Source organism: Rousettus aegyptiacus, unplaced genomic scaffold (assembly GCF_014176215.1).
Source record: "Rousettus aegyptiacus isolate mRouAeg1 unplaced genomic scaffold, mRouAeg1.p scaffold_m13_p_4, whole genome shotgun sequence".
Taxonomy (NCBI): domain Eukaryota; kingdom Metazoa; phylum Chordata; class Mammalia; order Chiroptera; family Pteropodidae; genus Rousettus; species Rousettus aegyptiacus.
In genome coordinates, this window is record NW_023416307.1 from 67,386,052 (window position 1) to 67,406,326 (window position 20,275).

At 31.3% G+C, this 20,275-nt stretch overlaps 1 pseudogene; it reads left to right on the forward strand.

Annotated features, from left to right (window-relative positions):
* Positions 1-4,482: 4,482 nt before the first annotated feature.
* Positions 4,483-4,601, forward strand: LOC118602017 (annotated as a pseudogene).
* Positions 4,602-20,275: the final 15,674 nt, after the last annotated feature.

The window sequence follows — 20,275 nt, forward strand, 5'->3', positions numbered from 1 at the left end:
TGAAAACTTCGGCATTGTTCTAAGGCTGAGTATAAGGTAGCTGTCAATGACAATCTGGGCCATCAGCTTTCTCAGTCATTTCCCAAAGGAGAGGGAGTCTCATGATAAGAAGGAAGTCTTTACCAAAATGTTCTAGCAAACTCTCTCTTATTAAAACATTTTTATTGTGTAATATAGCTTATGTATACAAAAGAGGACAAATCAAAAAGGTACAGTTCAGTTATTATCTCAAAGTGAACTTCTTTGTAACAAATACTTAGGTTAAGAAATAAAACAAATTGAAACTCTCATTAAACTTTTGCCTCCTCTCAAAAATTATTAAAAGTATCAAAGAGCTTTTCCTAAATGTAAATATAGCTACTAAAATGTCCATATTAATAAAGGTAATAAAAATTATAAATATTTAATTAGTAATTCACTTAACAACATAAAACTCATTGTGACCTGATAAAAACTCATATTTTTATAAAAATGAAAAATGACTGTTTCTAAAAAAATAAGTTGTGAGATAAGTAGGATAGATTTACATTTATGTGAATATCTTTAATTGCTGGCTTAGTAGAAGACAATTTTAATATGTTCTTTTGATTAAAGTATATGATGTAAAACAAGGTTCCCACAAATATATAGTGAGAAAAAGGAAATTACTTTAATAGTCTTTTTAGATAATAATGGTTATTCTTTTTTGATACTATACCAAACTCAACATATGGCAATTTCTTAAAAGTAAGTTGCCATGTACAATCTAAAAGCTTATCATTAAACTTTAGTACTTTCTTTTATTAAAATCCATTGATGTAGTTTGTACTTTGAAGAAATATATTAACCATAAATTATATGGAACATCATGGATTGGTCATTTAAAAAATATTGGTTCACTAAAACATGAAGTTCCAAATGTTATAACTTTTTATTGAAAAATATCAAAAGAAAATTTTATTTGTTAATATCACCACCAATCTAATTACAAAAGCATTTATGATTTGGGAAGCTCATGGTAACAAATAGAAGTTTTCCAACATTTTAATTTTCTCTTAAAAGGTTAAATTTTATCATTAAATAAAAATACTATCATTTTTTTTGAAATGGCATTCTCACTTTATTCATTATAAAAAAAAGTCTGCCAAATGCTGAAATATGAATAATTACAATTCACCTTCCATTGTGTTACAAAGAATATTGTAAAAGTCAGTATTTTTTTATAAAGTGTATTTTAATTTATTTAATCAAATGAATAAATATTACTGGTTTATCTTAAGTGACACTGGCATTTTATTTTTCTGCTACTTACTCCTATTACAACTTAATGTCATTCCTTTGATTTGTACCATCACTTTTAGCCATTGTTTCCTTTGCTCCATCAGTGATAGTGTCAAAAAAGTAAAAAAAGAAAAGTAACACCTAAGTGTTATGGAAATAGTTTTTGATTTCCAGAGTCTACAAACCAGATGTTGTGAGAAAAATTTAATGGTGCAGTTAGAAATAAAGCAAGAAATACTTGTGTAGTGAGAACCTTTTTTATTACCCTTATTGTACATTTCAGTGTGGATATATAATATATTTCTTAGTGTTTATACTTTGTAGTTGGAAAGAAGATGGTCTACATATTCTATAACATCCTTTTTTTTGAAAATCAAATCAAGTGTTTATTATTTAGAAAATTGAAGTCTAGGAGCTTCAGTCCTTTTATTGGTAAATATTTAACATTTCCTGAGTACAAGAGAATAGCACTGAAGAAATGAAAGAAAGAAACTTAAATGCTAAAAGTGATATTTGACAGTTATGCAGTTTTCAGTACTTATAAAAAATATATAACTGCTAAATAACACATTCTTATAGATTTGAATGATTATTTTATGCATAAATATATAGTTTTACAGGAAATAGAGTAATGTAATTCATTATGAGAATGTGAATACAATATAAATGTTTAGAACCTTTATTTTTCTGTTCTAGGTCAAAAAATACTCCTCTTTGGAAAACACATTTTTGTCATTGAAGTGTTTACTATAGAATCAGTGTTAAACATTGGTAATCCTATGAAACAGAAAGGCAAAAAAATTGAAGTTTACATGCCAATGTTTATTCAAATAGCCTGTTTTGTTTTCAAACAGATATAATGGAATAACTAACTATATATAGAAATTACACAGCTATTGAAAGATCTTGAGGACCAGTGGTCTGAAATATTTATTTTTTAATGGAACTAATAGTCTCAAGATGCTTGATAGAGTGATACTTAAATTAGTAAAATTTTCTTGGGGTCTATCTGAAGAAAAAAATAAACTAAGTAAAAGTGCTATGTCCATTAAAATAATTCACATTTAAAATACCAGAGAACAAACAAACAAAAAGTTGTTTAAAGTTTACGAAGTATTTTCTGTTAATAAAGAAAAAAATGTAGTAGACTGAGTCTGTGTCTATGCTTGGATTAGCTATAGAACTTTATAATTGTATTTATGTCATTAGGTGTATTATCTTGAAAGTGATTAAATAAGTGCCTATTGACTTAAGTTTATCATAAAGTAAAATAATTATAAATTGATTGTATTAATTCAATTTAAAAATATTCTTAAAGCCAGTATAAGTGAGCAAAATTTGCCATCTCAAAATATGTCACTTTGGAATATAGATTATATTGAATTAAAGTTATTTGAGAAACAGCTAGTGAAAGAGGACACATCCTACTCTCTGTATCCTAGTAAGCAAGAAATAATCTCCCATTCGAAAGCTATGCTCTGTGCACCAGGAGGTAGAGAGGGATCTTTATTGCCACAGGGAATTCAAGGCTGAGAAGGCTGTGTAAACAGCCCGTTACTACATTATTTACTACCCTAAGCCCAAACTTCTTTATATTGTCAATTCTTTACAAAATTTTTGTTTCTTTGTCTAAAAGTATATGAGCTACGTGTTTTGGTCATTTTTTTAGGGCCTATAGCTTTTGGACCTCTGTACATATAACTTAAATCTTATTTTATTCTGTTAATCTGTCTATTTAATTCTTAAACTAGCTAGAAGGTCCTTTAAAGGTAAACTAAATCTTTCTCCTGTCTAACAGTTGGCATAGTTGGCAGGATCCTCACTGAATATTCCCAAGATTGCTGCAGATGAAGAGCTCCTAGGGCCTCTGACAAAAACCCATCAGAAAGCAAGAATTCTTATCATGTCAGTCTCACAGATCTCTGCAGGATCTAATGGAAGCAAAAGTGGTGAGAATCTGTTTCTCTCTAATTTTAGAGAGCAGATATTTGTGAAACTACTTTCTTGTGCATTGTGACTATGATATTTGGCACATGAGTACTCTTAGTTTTTATTAATTCTTTCCTTTAAGAGATGGTCAATTTTTCTGTGTTTTTGTTTTTTTTGTTTTTTTGTCATTTTTCATAAGAAGGAAATACCATAGGGCGAAAACTCAGGCATAAGCCTGATAAGCCTGTTGTTCAAGCTGGCCTTACAGACTGCTGAGTTCATGGTTCTCACCAGACTTGTGTCTATTTAGACAAACTTTGTTATGTGTTTCCTTTATAAAACTTGGATGAGGTTTTTGCTCTCTTCTCGTTCTAGTATGTACTGAGATTTTGACTTTGTGACCAGTGAGAGTTTCTCTGGTCTCCACGATGCAGAAGGTGCATATGGTGGCTGATAAAATGGATAAAAACTGATAAGAATGGATACAAAGAAATATAGAACTAGCCTTTGGAAAGTCCTTTAGGGATTCTCCTAAGTTTTCAGAAATTAAATTTAGAACAAAATTAAAGTCCAGTATACATTCTCCTTCTTATAATCCTATCTCATCTCCTCAACAATTTTTTTAAACTCTTCCACCTTTCCAGAAAATCCCTTAAACACCTAGTTGCTTATTTTCAACTTTCCTTTCTCTACACGAGTTACAGAGAACATTCCAGCCTAATCTCCAGGCCCAACATTCCTCATGTAAGTTCTAAAACCTCAGAAATAAATTTAGCAGAAGCACTGGATATAGACAATAAGTCTCATTTGGCTAGGTTCTATAATCAGGCACTGCCAACTTCAGGCATTTCCTTTGTGGCTACCTAATTCTTTGAAGATAGCTTTCATGCATGCAGAAGAAGAGTTAAAATCAATAATCTTTGATTTGGAACTTAAATTTTAGAAAAACAAAGATATGACTCTGAGAATAACAAAATTTACTTAGACCCCTTAGGCAAATTTACTATTTGCCTTCTGACATTTTCAGATATTATAAATATCAGAGCATTGAAAAAAACGACTGTACTGAACATAAAATAAAGAAGGAAAATTTACATACTAATTGCTCTAAGACTTCCGATAATAAACAAATACACTCCAAAATTTCTAGGAGAAAACTTGCATCAGTTTTATGTTCATTGAAGATATAAATTCCACCATGTCTTTAAAATATAAATGCTCCTGGAGGTAATTAAAAGTCTCCCTAGACTAATGAAAAAAGAAAGAGACTTTTTAAAAAAATACAAGCTATTTGTCTATGGTCATGCTACCCTGAACAAGCCCAATCTCGTCTGATCTTGGAAGCTAAGAAGGATTGGGGCTGGTTAGTACTTGGATAGGAGACCACTTAGGAAGACCAGGTGCTGTAGGTATAAAAAATAAAAAATAAAAAAATAAGGGATTGTAAGCTGACAAGGTCCTTGCAATCTGTGAAGTCAACCAAGGGTTGCCTTGCCTAAAAAAGTAAACAAATAAGTAAATAAGTAAATTAATAAATAAATAACAAAAATGCAAGCTATTTAAAAATCTTTCTTGCCCAAACTATAACCTTAACTTCTTCCATCTGCCGAAAACACTATTATGCATAGTGAGTTTTATAATGTGCTTGATTCATGGATAACATTTTAAAATAAAAGCTGAGATCTGTTTTTGTATGTATGTTTTATGTATATATATTATAAATATGATAATTTTCTACCTCCAAATGGTATTACTAGAATTAATTTGTAAAAGAGCTTTATTTGTTCTAAAAATATGCACTTATAATTCAAGTATTTTCTAGGTCACATGATTTAAGATAATTTCAGTAAACAAAAACTAGTTTAAGTTTTGAGTTAAATAGTCACATTTTCAGAATTATTAACAATTTTAAATACATTGCAGATAAACAACTTGTATTCTACTTCAATTTATTAGTCAAATAGTTTATGTTATTTCTGTTACAAAATTTTCAGCCAGAAAATAACTTAAGATGACGACTGACATTTTCTAATGAAATTTTTATAGATAATATAGACATGATTGTTGGGAACGAGTAAATTAAATAGATATAAGCAGGATAAAAAGTTTGTAGATAAACTTTTCAATAATGTTTATTGAATGATATGTCTACATAAAAATAGTTTCTCAAATATCTTTGGTTACTTCCACTCTTAGAATTTTATTAAGTTAAATTAAATGAGTATTTAGTAAATGTCTGGATCATTTCTAAATTAGATGCAATATTGAAACATTAATGCTAATCAAGTTAAAATTTACCTACTTTTGATGTCTTATTACAGAGGAACTGAAGATATTTGGGTGTTAATAATCACCTATTGTGCCACACTGAAAACTATAATACTGTGAGGAAGTGCATATTTCTAGAAATTTTAAAACGTATTCAAAATTTTCCAATCAAAAAATACTACTATAACAGTTTACAAGTACTTACAAGCATGTGCGATTTTCTTACACTTCCTTTAACTGCTCTTGACAGATGTTTCATTTTTTATAAAGTAAAGGCAAGAATCTCTGCCAGCAAAAAGATTACCACTTGCTTTATTGCACTACTCACTTTATTGCTATGATCTAGAACTGAACCTACAATATCTGTGTGATATACCTAGATTTAGTTTTCATTAGAAATTAGGTTTATAAGGGTTAAGAATTATAATCTATGAAAACTACTAGAAATAAGAAGGTACTTAACTTTGCAAGGAAAGTAGGATATGTTTTCAGTAAAAGAAGGTATAAAGAATGGAAATACATTTTGTTGAAGGAAAACAACAAATTTAGTTTTAAAAAGAAGCAAAATGGAAATGAGGAAAAATAAGGAAATCTGAATTTAAAAAAAGTTATAAAAGATTTGTTAAAAAGGAATTTTTGGAAAGAAAATTTAACATGTGGTCAAGCTGGCTAAGATTGAAATTAATTTAATTGATTGACTAAATATCAATATCAAAAGCAAGCTGGTCCAAAATTAATTTTTTTTTCTCTCTGTAAAAAGAACAAAGTTTTCTTAGACTATTGATCTAGTCTTTGTAAGATAATTAAAGGTTTTCTTTGCTTTTTTAGGTAACTTTACTATAGAGCAAAGGTTTTGTTTTACCAAAATAATGTTTTGTGCTTCAGGTGGTTGTCTTAATTAGGTCTTAATGTTGTCTTCATTACGTCTTCGATTGTTTAAGGAAACTAAATTTTATGAATATTAAAAGAGCTAATTTTTCAAATAATTAGAGAACTTTTTGTATTTGCCTTTGAAATCTCTAATTGTCACTTTGGTTAAATAGATAATTATTGTATCCTAATAATCTATAACCATGTTTAGTCAAGTGTCCAAACCTTTAGTTAATTTTGACAAACTTCCCTAAATCAAATTCTAAATAAAGTCCTTTTGAGCTCTAGTTAACTTTGGGAAATTTAAAAGATCTCTGTGCCTACGAGTTTTTTTTTGTTTGTTTGTCTTATTCACTTGTTGCTTTCAGTTTTATAACCCACATATAAATGAAATCATATGATTCTCAATTTTTTCTATCTGATTTATTTCACTTAGCACGATATTCTAAAGATTCATCCATGTTGTCACACAATACAACATATGTGATGTATTATAAAATTGTACACATGAAACATATATAATCTTATCAATCAATGTCACCTCAATAAATTTAATTTTGAACCCCCCCAATAACAAAGCATACAATTCAAAAAAAAAAAAAAAAAAAAAAAGATGGTCTCTGTAAAAACTCAAAAGATTTGCTCTCTCTCCACACAAAAAAAGAAATGTTACATTATTTAGGTTTATATGATGTGCTAAATTGCATGGAAAGCATTGCCAAAGAAGTGATGCTAAACCTTCTTATATTTGTGTAGATATAGGTTATTAATATTTTTTCTAAAAATTATATAAAATTCCTAAAAATCAGATATGTCCTAATTTAATGTTATCACTTACAATTCTAATTATCTTAAAATGTTCTGTCACAGAAATAACCAAATTATCTTTTCACTTCTATTATAATGAACTCATTACATTTCTAACAATAGACTTTTTTAAAAAAAGTCTTTTGTCATTTATAAACAGTTCTTATTTTACTCTGATGTTTTTACAAAAGTGCTTCATCTTCAAGAAGATTCACGAAAAGGACTTTGACAATTACTCCAGAATACAGGTCTCTCATGACTTTCAGATTATATCACTAAGCAAGGTAAGAATTTATAGGATATTAATAAACTAATGGCTTCGTAAAACTGCTAACAAAAAGATCGAGATTGGCAAAAATCGATAACTAAATAAACTGAAGAGAATGATTATAATTTTATGACTTCTTATTTGAAATAATGTTGTTCTTTAATCTTTGGTTTCCTGATATATAGAAATCTTTCTTCTTAATCTAACTATAAATAAAGATGTAAATTATAAGGATAAATAAAAATGTAGGTAAATGATACCTTTGAAAAAAGATCTGAAACATTTTTCCCTGTCTTGTCCATCCAGAATTTGAAAACTCTCAGTGAGCATTCTTATATTTTCATGGCAGTGTAGTTATTTACATTAGTTCAACAAGGTTCTGTTCTTGTAACACGACACAGTTTGAAACTGGTTGTATTGGCAAGTCTTTTGCTAGATTGTCATATTTGAGAATGTGTATAGACTCAGATATGACCAGACAGCCTTAAGAAACTAAGATAGGCTTTATGAAGTCAATAAAACCCTTTGGAAAAATTAGCCTGGTACCTTACTTACAGAGTTCCCAGCAACTTTACCAGGTAAATTAGGAAGGATACTTCCTCTCAGACTTAGGGACCTCAAGATATTTTAGGAACTTCAAGAAGAGAGGAATTTACCCAAATCGATAGGCATTGCAGCAAAATCTGACAATAGGTACTTGTCTTGGATTTCCTGGCCTCAAGAGGTTATTAAAACTTCCATGTAAGATTCCTTATAAAAAGTTTCAGCAAAGTAGATTTTAAAAAGCCTATATGATCAATCACTCATGACAATAATGAGACCAAATGTATTAAGGTTAGATTTATTTCACAAATAAATTATCTGTACTATAATTATCTTTGGTAAAAATGGGAGGGGGTAATTGTAGAGAGAAAAGTGTTTTAGCAGAAACTATAATATGTACTTACAGATATCATATTCTAGTTCTATTAATTGTCTTTGAGGTTTTAGTTGTTTACCTGTAAACTGGACTGGATTCTGAATTCTTCTAGTTTCCCCAATATATAGGAACAACTCTCTACACTCATATTTTCTAATTTTCTCCCACCATTCTGATTTGATATCATTGAGAACTCAAACCGACCTTTTTCCTGAAACCCTGAAAACTAAAGCTAGAAGATTTAATATAAATTTTAGAGAAATCACCATAATACACTATGTTAACCAATCTGTGTAACTGTTGTTCTGTGGGACATCAGAAAGTTTGCCTGAACACCCAGTGACATCATCAGAGATATTCAAACTACAAAAGATGCTTTGTTGCTGACATCTGGAAAACTCAACTGGTTTATAATTTGCTCTAATCATTAACCACTGTTTTCCTTTTTTAAAAAATAGAAATACCTCCTCTTAAATATCTGATTGCTCACACCATAGGACTGATTTTGTGAGTTCATCTATATCATTGCCTCTAAAAACTGATACACAACTGTTTAACTGCCCAAATTTATTTGTCTTGTCAATTCTTCACGAATTTATCATTGTCTAAAAAGTATAAGAACTGTCTGCTTTGGTAATTTTTGGGGGGTCCTATTTTTATGAGAATTCCCTAAGTATGATTTTTTTTTCTCTTGTTAACTTGTCTTGCATCATTTTAATTGTTAGACTAGCCAATAAGAACTAAAAAGGGTAGGCAGAAATTTTTCTCTCTCAGGCATATCATTATCTCTGGTGGTTATGCCTTTCACAAAAAAATAAAAATTAGAATAAATACATGCATACATTTTGGAAGACATTTTTAATACTATGATGCATATTATATGTACATATCTGAAATTGCAATTTCAATAAAATATTTTTACTTATATGGTACACTTTCATATTATATGTTAATCCAGTTCAAACTAAATTAAAGTTTTGTAATTAAAGAACAATTGAAGAGAAGTCATCTTATATATTATCATTTTATCTAACTTGCAAAAATATTATTTTTCATTGACATGTCATTTCCTTCTGTTTTGTCCTCAATGTTTTTTTCACTTGAAAAATATATAACTTTTTCCTTATTTTCTGTTAAATTTAGTTTTAACACCATGAATAAAATATTGCTTTCTTTGAGGTTTTAGTCAGGAAGCAAACGCTGTGCTTGCTTCCTCCCATGACCTCATTAAAATTACAACTAAATTATAGTGCAATCAACGTGGAGAACTATCTGAAGACTAGCTAAACAGAACTTCTATAACTAAGGATGTAAAAAAGAGTCCACATTAAGACTGGTAGAAAGAATAGAGATGCAAAATGGGCTGGACCCACAACTATGTGTGGCAGTTGAGTATTATGAGATATTTCTTGGTTGCAGCGGTCCGCTCCCGAGGAGCAAGGGGCCTCAGCTTCACACCAGGGGTCCCAAGCCTAGGATTCCAGTGCCAAGAAGAAGAGTGCCACATAATCTGGCTGTGAAAATCAGTGTGGATTCTAATTCTCCAGGTAAGAAGGAAAGCAGCTGGTAACTCAGACATTCCCTTAAAGGCAGGCACACAGATCTACCCACCCACAGACACTCATGCTAGGCTCCAGTAGAGAACAGCAGCTTGAAAGGTGCTAGACATATTGGGAAGGACTCAGTTGTATGGCTTCAGGGTGAGGGTTGGCAGGATAGCTGCCATTGTCCTTCTCCTGTGCAGCCTACAGGTGGGTGCCATCTTGCCTGTGTCAATTCCTCCCCCTATATGGACAAATATGAATATGCATTGGCCTAGTGAAATCTACTCATTTCAGCCTAGTGACTTCTTGAGACTCTGCCCCATCTAATTTACACACTGCTGGGGTATTCTCTTTGCTAGGCAACCAGCCCTACCCTGAGGGCTCAGCAGGAGGCTCCTTCAGCAGCAATCAATAGTACTTTGCTCTCAAGCCTCAGGAGTCACTTCTGTGGTAAGCAATCAGCCCCAGCCCAAGCTGCAATATTTCTTGAACAAATCTGGGGGTCTGGAGGCCCGAGGGGCGCAGTAGCTGGCCTAGCTGTGATCTGAGTATTTTGCAAATGGCCAAAGGCTTAGCACTGACACCAAACCTGAATCTACGTTAACCTGGGGAATACAACTTACCCCATCCTTGTGACTCCCTGGAACCCTGCTTCACCAACTCACACACTTCCTAAGGTTCTTTCAGCTGCTGAGCCTTGCAGACAACTGACAAGCATCCTCAGGCCTTGGGGTGTCCTGAGCCTTTTTCTGAGCTTCCCCAACCTTGTTACTGGTGATGACCAGATTCTATTCACAACATGGCCACTCGCACATGCCTCCTGATCCAGCATAGTCAGCAACCAATAGTGGATCACTTTATAGCTTCTGCTAGGTAGACAAGCAGCAGCTGATCCTGGTGTACATGAAAGACCATCCCAAGGGGCTGCAGAACCAACACATCCAGAAGCTAGCATAACACCATAATTGAGCACCATCTGATTAACCCTACAAGCAGCATACACAAAGGGTGGTCTCAACAATCACATAAGCTTACTGGGTCAAATCATATTCTGTTTGGTCAGTCCCCATGAAGTAGCTCATAGCTGTGGGCATAGCCAATCATTATAGCCAGTCAGCCTGAGAGTCAATCCTACCCATGAATGTGCCAACAGAAATCAAGGTTCAGTTACAACAGAAGGTACACACAACCTGCCAAGAGACACTCCTAGAGCACCTAGAGCACATGATCAGGGAGACTGTGCCCCTGGGCTATACAAGGCACCTACTACATAAGATTGGGAGATGTAGCAGATCTACTTAATATATAGAAAGGCACACAGAGAGGCAGCCAAAATGAGAAAACAACAACAAAAATATCCAAAATAAAAGAGCAGGAGAAAATTCCAGAAAAATAACTAAATGAAATGGAGACAAGCAACCAGCAGATAGAGAGTTCAAAACACTGATTATAAGAATGCTCAATGAAATTAGGGGAAGATCTCAGTAAGAACTTTAACAACAAGATAGTAAACTTAAAAAAAAAGACATGGAAGCCAAAAAAAAAAAAAAAAAAAGAACCATTAGAAATAAAGAATACAGTAATCAAAATGAAAAATCCACTAGAAAGAATCAAAAGTAAATTTGACGAACCAGAGGATTTAATCAGCAATTTGGAAGACCAGTTAATAGAACACATCCAATAGGAACAGCAAACAAACAAAAAATCAAAAAAACATGAGAATAGTTTAGGGACTTCTGGGACAACATCAAGTGTAACAACATTTACATGATAGGGGTAGCGGAATTAGAAGAGAGACAGCAAGGGATTAAGAACCTATTTGAAGAACTAATGATTGAAAACTTCCCTAACTCAGTGAAGGAAATAGATATACAAGTCCAGGAAGTGCAGTCCCAAACAAGATGATCCAAACAGGCCCACACCAAGACACATTATAATTAAAATGCCAAAGTTTGAAGACAGAGAGAATCCTAAAAACGATAAGAGAAAGTCAGCTAGTTACTTATGAGGAAGCTCCCATGACTGTCAGTTAATTTCTCAACAGAAATTAACAGATCAGAGTTGATTGGCAGAAAATATTAAAAGTGATGAGAATCAAGTATCTACAACCAAGAGTACTCTACCCAACAAGGCTATCAATAAAAATCGAAAGTGAAATAAAGAGCTAAAGTGATTCATCATCACAAAGCCAATATTACTAGAAATGTTTAAAGGATCATTTTTTAAGAAGAAGCAGGGGGAAAAAAAGAAAAGAAATATGAATAATAAAATAGCAGTAACTATGTAAATAGAATAAATGCACCAATCAAAAAACATAGGGTAGCTGCATGAGTAAGAAAACAAGACCCATACATATGTTCTCCACAAGAGACTCACTTTAGATCAAAAGACACACATAGACTGAAATTAAAGGGATGAAAAAGATAGTTCATTAAAATGGAATTTTTAAAAAGCTGGGGTGGAAATACTTACATCAGACAAAATAGATTTTAAAACAAAGGCTATAATAAGAGATAAAGAACAATATATAATGATAAAGGAATCAATCCAACAAGAGGATTTAACCCCAGCAAACATTTATGAACATTTATGTATCCAACATAGAAGCTCCTAAATATATAAAGCAAATATTGACTGACATAAAGAAAGAGATCAATAAGAATGCATTCATAATAGGAGACTTTAGCATCTCGTTGGCACTAATGGACAGATCTTTCAGACAAAAAAGCAACAAGAAAACAGTGGCCTTAAATGTCACACCAGAACAGATGGATATAATTGATACTTTTACCGTATTTTACCCAAAGAAGCAGACTATACATTCTTCTCAAATAAAACATTTTCCAAGATAGACCACATGTTAGGCCAGAAAAGAAATCTCAATAAATTTAGAAAGATTAAAACATTTCAAGCATCTTCTCCAACTACAATGATATGAAAATAGAAATCAACTGCAAAAAAAAAAAAAAAAAAAACCCTGAAAAACACAAAAATACTTGGTGGCTAAATAACATGCTACTAAACAATGGATGGATTAACAATGAGATCAAGGGAAAAATTTTTTTAAAAATAGCTTGAGAAAAATGAAAATGAAAACACAATGACCCCAAATCTATGGGAAATAGTGAAAGCAGTTTTAGGAGAGAAATTCTTAGCAATACAGGCCTACCTCAAGAAACAAACAAAAAATCTCAAATAAACAGTTTAACCTTACATTTAAAGGAATTGGAAAAGAGTAACAATCAGAGCTTAAAGAGAGTAGAATAAAGGAAATAATAAAGATCAGAGAAGAAGTAAATGAAATAGAGTCTAAAAGTAGAATACAAAGGTCAATGAAACCAAGAACTGGTTCTTTGAAATGATAAAATTAATAAACATGTAACCAGACTCATCAAGAAAAAAAAAGAAGACCCAAATAAATAAAATTAAAAATGGAAAAGAAGTGACAAAGACTGATACTCAACAAACTCCATAGAAATACAAAGAATTAAGCAAATACTATAATTAACTATATGCCAACAAATTGGACAATCTGGAAGAAATGGATACATTTCAAGAAACAATCTTCCCAGACTGAGTTAAAAAGAAACAAATAATCTAAACTGACCAGCTACTACTAAAAACCTAAAATCAGTAATCAAAATTTTTCCTACAAACAAAAGTCCTGAGCTAGATGGTTTCACAGGTGAATTTTACTATTCAAAAAAGACCGAACACCTATCCTTCTTAAACTATTCCAAAAATTCAAGAGATGGAAGATTCTCAAGCTCATTTTATGAATCTGCCATTACACTAACTTCAAAGACATTACCAAAATATATATATATGCCTACATCTCTAATGAAAATTCATGCAAAAATCCTCAATAAATATTAGCAAACTGAAATTGGCAATACATTAAAAAGATCATACACTATGATCAAGTGAGATTTATTCCTTGGACTTACAATTGATTTAGTATCTGCAAATCAATTAATGTGATGTACCATCTAAACAAAATGAAGGGTAAAAATTACGTGATTATATTAATAGATGCATAAAAAGCATTGAGCAAAATCAAACATTCATTTAGGATAAAAACTCTCAGCGAAGTGTGAATACAGGGAACAAATGTCAACATAATAAAGTCCATATATGACAAACACACAACTAACATATTCAATGTTAAAAAGCTAAAAGCATTTTCCTTATGATCAGGAACAAGACAAAGATGCCCACTTTCACAACTTTTATTCAACATAGTACTGAAAGTCCTAGGTATAGCAATCAGACAAGAAGAGAAATAAAAGGCATTTGAACTGGAAAGGAAGAAATAAAACTGTCATTATTTGCAGATGACATGATACTACATATAGAGAACCCTAAAGATTCCACCAAAAAGTTATTAAAACTGATAAATTTAATAAAGTAGCAGTCAACAAAGTTAATATCCAGAAGTTACTTGCATTTTAATATACTAATGATGAACTATCAGAGGAATTTTTTAAAATAGCATTAATAATTTCATCAAAACAATAAAATATCTAGAAATAAATTTAATGAAGTTAAAAGACCAATACTCAGAAAATTGTAAGTCAGTAAAGAAAAAAGTTGAAGATACAAATAAATGAAATCATATAATGTGCTTATAGAGGAAGAATTAACATCGTTAAAATGTTCATACTATCCAAAGCAATCTGTAGATTCAATGCAATCTCTATCAAAATACCAATAGCATTTTTCAGAGAACTAGAACAAATGATTCTAAAATTTGCATGAACCCACAAAAGATCTTGAATAACAACGTCATCTTGAGAAGGAAGAACAAAGTTGGAAGTATTATGCTACCTATTATGAAACTATACTATAAGACTATGATAATAAAAATAGCATGGTACTATGATAAAAACAGACACGTAGATCAATAGAACAGAATAGAAAGCCCAGAAATAAACTCATGCTATTTAATCGGTCACTTAATCTATGATGAATGAGGCAAGAATATACAATGAGATATAGTATTTGACAAATGGTATTGGAAAACCTAAACAGATATATGCAAAATAAATGAAATGGGAATACCTTCTTACACCAAATACAAGAAAAACTAAAAATAGATTAAAGACAAATGTAAGTTGGGAAACTATAAAACTTCTAGAAGAATACATGGGCAATAAACTCTCTGACATTGTTCTTAGTTATATTTTTCTGATATGTCACCTCAAGCAAGAAAAAAAAAAGAAAAAAATGAACAAATGTGACTATATCAAACTAAAAATATTTTTGCACAGCAAAGAAAACCATCATCAAAATAAAAAGACAATCTACCGATTGGGAGAAGATATTTGCCAATGATACATCTGATAAGAGTTCAATATCCAACATATATATATATATGAACTCATACAACTCATACAACTTAACACACACACACACAAAAGAAACAATTCAATTAAAAAACGAGTAGAGAACCTGAATAGGCAAATCTCTGAAGAGGACATACAAGTGGCAATAGACATATGAAGAGATGCTCAATGTCACTAATAATCTGATAAATGGAAATTAAAACTACAGTTAGATATCACCTCATACCTGTCAGAGTGACAATGATCAATAAATCAAAAAACAAGTGTTGCTGAAGATGTGAAGAAAGGGAATCCTCCCTCTTGCACTTTTGGTGGGATTACAAATTGTAGTCACTATGAAAAAGTTCTTTTGAGGTTCCTCAAAAAAATAAAGATAGGACTACTTTATGAGCCAGCAATCCCACTCCTGGGTATTTGTCCTGAGTATAATAAAACACTAATTACAAAAAGATATACAGCCCTATTTTTACTGCAGTGCTATTTATAATAGCCAAGATATGGAAACAACTTAAGTGCCAATCACAGATGACTGGATAAAGAGGTGGTACATATATATAATGGAATATTACTCGGCCATAACAAAAAAAAAATGAAATTTTGCCAATTGTGACAACACGGACTTGAAGGATATTATGCTAAGTGAAATAAATCAGATAGAGAAAGACAAATACCTTGTGTTTTCACTTACATGTGCAATCTAAAGAACAAAATAAAAATCAAAATAAAAACAAACTCCTAGATACAGAGAACTAGTGAATGTCAGATGGGAGGGTGGTTGGGGGTATGGGTGAAAAGGTGAAAAGATTTAGAAATACAAATTGGTAGTTACAAAACAGTCCTGGGCATGTGAAGTATAGCTTAGGAAATGCAGTCAACAATATTATAATAATCATGTATAGGTGGGTACTAGACTAATTGGGAGGATCACTTAATAAATTATATAAACATTTAACTACTATGTTATATACTTGAAACTAATATAAAATAACATCGTATGTCGACTCTAATTGAAAACTAAAAGTTAAAAAATATACAATGCTGTATTTGAGTATTGATCTGTACACTTGGGATGATGACTAGCCAAGCTTTCAAGCATTTAGGTAATTTGTCTAGAACAAATAACCTCAAACATAAAGGTGCAAAACAATACAAATTTATCATCTTACAATACTGTAGTTCAGAAGAATGATACAAGTCTTATTCAGCTAAAGAAATGACCCCATCAAAGCTTCATTAGTTTCTTGAAGCTAGGGAATTAATCATTTCTTTATATTTTCCAGTTTCTAGAAGCTACCAGTATTCCTTAGGTTTATACCTTCCTCTGTTTTCAGCGTCAGCAAATGAGGGTTGAATATTTTTCACATTTGATCACTCTGAACTCATTTCTGTGGTTACAACTTCCTCTCTGTTTCTCTGATTCTTCTGCTTCCCTGGTTGACTTTTAGGGAACTTTGTGATAACGTTGGGCTTCCTTAGATTATTCAGGATAATTTCCCTAGTTTAAGATCAACTGATTATCATTTTTAAATCCATCTGCAAATTTAATTCTCCTTTGCCAAATAACAACACATTCACAAGTTCCGGGGATAAATAAGAACATGGACATCTTGGGAGAACGTTTTTCTATTGGGATAGAAACATTCCACTTCAAACAGTCAAGTATTTCTATTTGCCTCCTTCCTCATGTCCCTCTCATATACACTCTATCATTGTGCCTCTATTCATGCTCTTCTCAGGCAGGTTACAATGACCCAATCTCTCTGCCTTTCTTAATTGTACTAGGACTTCTGCATAGAAAACAAAATATTTCTCCTCTCTCAGGCCTCACTCTACTACTCCCACTACAACCATTTTTCTTTTCTAAAACTTCAGAATATTTATTAACTCTATGAAACAATAAAGTTTATGTATGTTGTTCTTCAGTTTTATTTGTTTTGTTTTCTTCCATTTATTTTATTTTAAGGGACTTGCATCTCCATGAAGGAGAAACTGCATTATGTTACTCTGTGTGTTTGTCGTGCTTAGCAATGTTCATTTGAAAACTTCGATGAATCATTTTCCCATAAAAGACTTTCATTTTATGATTGAACAGAGTAAACCAATGTATGAAAAGCTCAATCTAGCATTTTAATCCAATAAAACAGAAGCTAATACCAATATTTGTTTTCACATTTTTGATTTTGAAAAATGCTTTTTGGTTGTAATTCACATATAAAACCAAAATTGAGCTTCCACTGAATAAGTTTAAACATCAACTGAATGTATTTGCTTGTTTTGTTTTGTTTTTGTTCTTTTTAAGTTAAATTTATTGGGATGACATTGGTTAATTAAATTATATAGGTTTCAAGTGTACATCATCTGTATATTGCATTGTGTTCACCACCCAAAATCAAATCTCTCTTCATTACCATATATTTGAGCCCCTTTTATCTACATCCTCTCCTCCCCCCTTTTCCTCTGGTAACCACTAAACTGTTGTCTGTGTCTATGACTTTTTGTTTGTCTTGTTCATTTATTCCTTTTAGTTTTATATCCCACATATGAGTGAAATCATACAGTTTTCTACTTTTTGTGTATGACTTATTTCACATAGTAAAATTATCTCACCATCTATCCATGTTGTCATAAATGGCAGTATTTCATCTTTTATTATGGCTGAGTAATATTCCTTTGTATATATGTACTACATCTTCTTTATTCAATCATCTACTAAAGGACACTGGTTTATCCACATCTTGGCCATTGTGAAGAATATCGGTGTGTATATACCTCTGTGAATAACTATTTTCAAATATTGGGACTAGACACCCAGAAGAGGAATTGTTGGGTCATATGATAATTTTATTCTCAATTTTTTTTTAGGAATCTCAATTAAATATTTAACATCTTTATTCACATGTTTTGATATGGTTTCCTCATGATATCTGTCCTCTGAGCCATAACTTTTTCTGATCATTTCAAGTAAAAGAGAAAATACAATTTTTTCAAATAAAACTTTAAGTAAAAAATTATTAATTAATTAATTATTAGTAATATACCCATTAGCTTTGGGGTTCTTTAAGTGAGAGTGATCCTAGATGTTATTTTGTCTCTTCAAAACAGTGTTGACTAAAGTAGCCTAGGGAACTACTCCCTAACAGCTTCTGTACAATGCAGAATGTTGTTTTATTTGCTGCACAGTGAACAGTGCAGGCTTATCATAACTATTTGGCAGGCCGCCATACCACAACTCCCTAACTTTTTTTTTCTTTCTTCCTCTTGTAATTTTCCACCTTCCTATAGAACTGAATTTAAGAACTCCATAGACTAAAACAAAAATATTTTTTATGCTCAGTGTCTGGGAGTTTCAAAATTATTGAGTTTCTTCTGTTGCTCATTACTCATTAAGTATGAATAAACCTAAGAAGCCTTAAAAGACAAATAACTACTTCAGTTATATGTCAAGATAATGATGTATCAGCAACATAAACTATCCATAATGGACATTGGATATTTGTTATGAATAAAAATAATTAAATACTAACAAAACATATTTTATATGATGGCACGTGAGTATACTATATGCAAAAATGTGCTGCTGGCTAATTTTAAACTGTGTGGAACACTCTGTAGTTGTCTCTCATGAATTTTAATCATGAAAGAAAATCTTAACTCTTTCTATGCTCACAGAGAAATGAATTCTGTTCTGGTCACTTGAGTATGCTTTTTTTGTTTTTTGTGTTCTTTTTGAGGAACAACAATCCAACTAGGCTTAAGATGTAACACAAAAACTATATTGAAATAGGATCTTTACTTTCTTAGTGTAAATAACACACTGATACTCAACCTTCTTATGACATATGTTCAATGACTAAAATTTAAAGTTTTATTTGCCTAAAAATTTAATTATATAAAAATTATTTTTTACCTAAATGATGAATTTGTGTGTGTTCAAGCTGGCAATGATCATGGAAGAATAACTGTAGTACTTTACAGTAAAGGATAAATGAGTGTTTCTTTACAAATTTATCTTGTTTGTGACTCATGAGACCACCTCCCAATAGAGAAGCAGCAATGATGTAATGACAAAGTAGAAACTTTGACCAACTGGTCAGGTGGGCAGGTCATAGTTCAGAAAGTAACAACTTTAGGGGTAAAAAAGGTTATGCTTACTTCTTCCATTAAAAAAAAAAAAGTTTAGTTCAAAAAAAGTGAGACAAGTCAGGAAGTGTTTCAAAGATTAAGAAGTGAAGGAGGAAAACCTAGACTAAACTGTAATAAACAGAATGTAGGTTCTAGACACTATTGCATAAAAGGAAACAAATATTTGTATTCTCTGAACATATAAGTAATGCAGAATTTATTATGGTGAATTGATATCAGACTAGAGACTTTACTTTTTGAATACTTCAACTAAAAAGAGTTGTGATTTGTAAAAGACAAAGTTTTTGTCCTGAGTTGCACCCTATAGCAAGTTTTTAAGGAGAAGACATGGACTTAATGCAAAGTCGATTTAAAAGCTGTGCTTATTTTGGTTGCTCTGAAGTTGCTTTAAAAAAAATTGATATTGATCACAAAAAATAATTTGTTTTAGAAAATAATAATCTAAAAAAAGATCTCTATATGACTTAAATTAAGAATACTATCAATACTTTTAAATCTTTCTATTACACTTTTCACCTACCTCTCTGACCCCAGGTTATTTTTTTTTCCCCTAATTTCCTCAAGGTAACTGCTATCCTAAATACTTTTCTTATCATCTCCATACTTTACTTGATATTTATGACATCTGTATGCATTCCTGAACATGTTGTTTAGCTTTTGCATGTTTCTGAAGCTCGTATGTATTCTTCTACAATTAGTTAATGTTGTTCAATATTACGTAGTTGAAATCCATTCACGTTACTGCACATGGGTATATTTCTTTTCTCTGCTTTCTGGTATTCAATGATATATTAATACCAAATTTAGTCATTCTCTTTTTAAATGAAAACTAGAATTACTTCCATTTTTCTTATTATTATTTGGCTTAGTTTTTCTAGTTACTATAGTTTTTTTTAGTTATATTGTTGTTTTTGTAGTTATT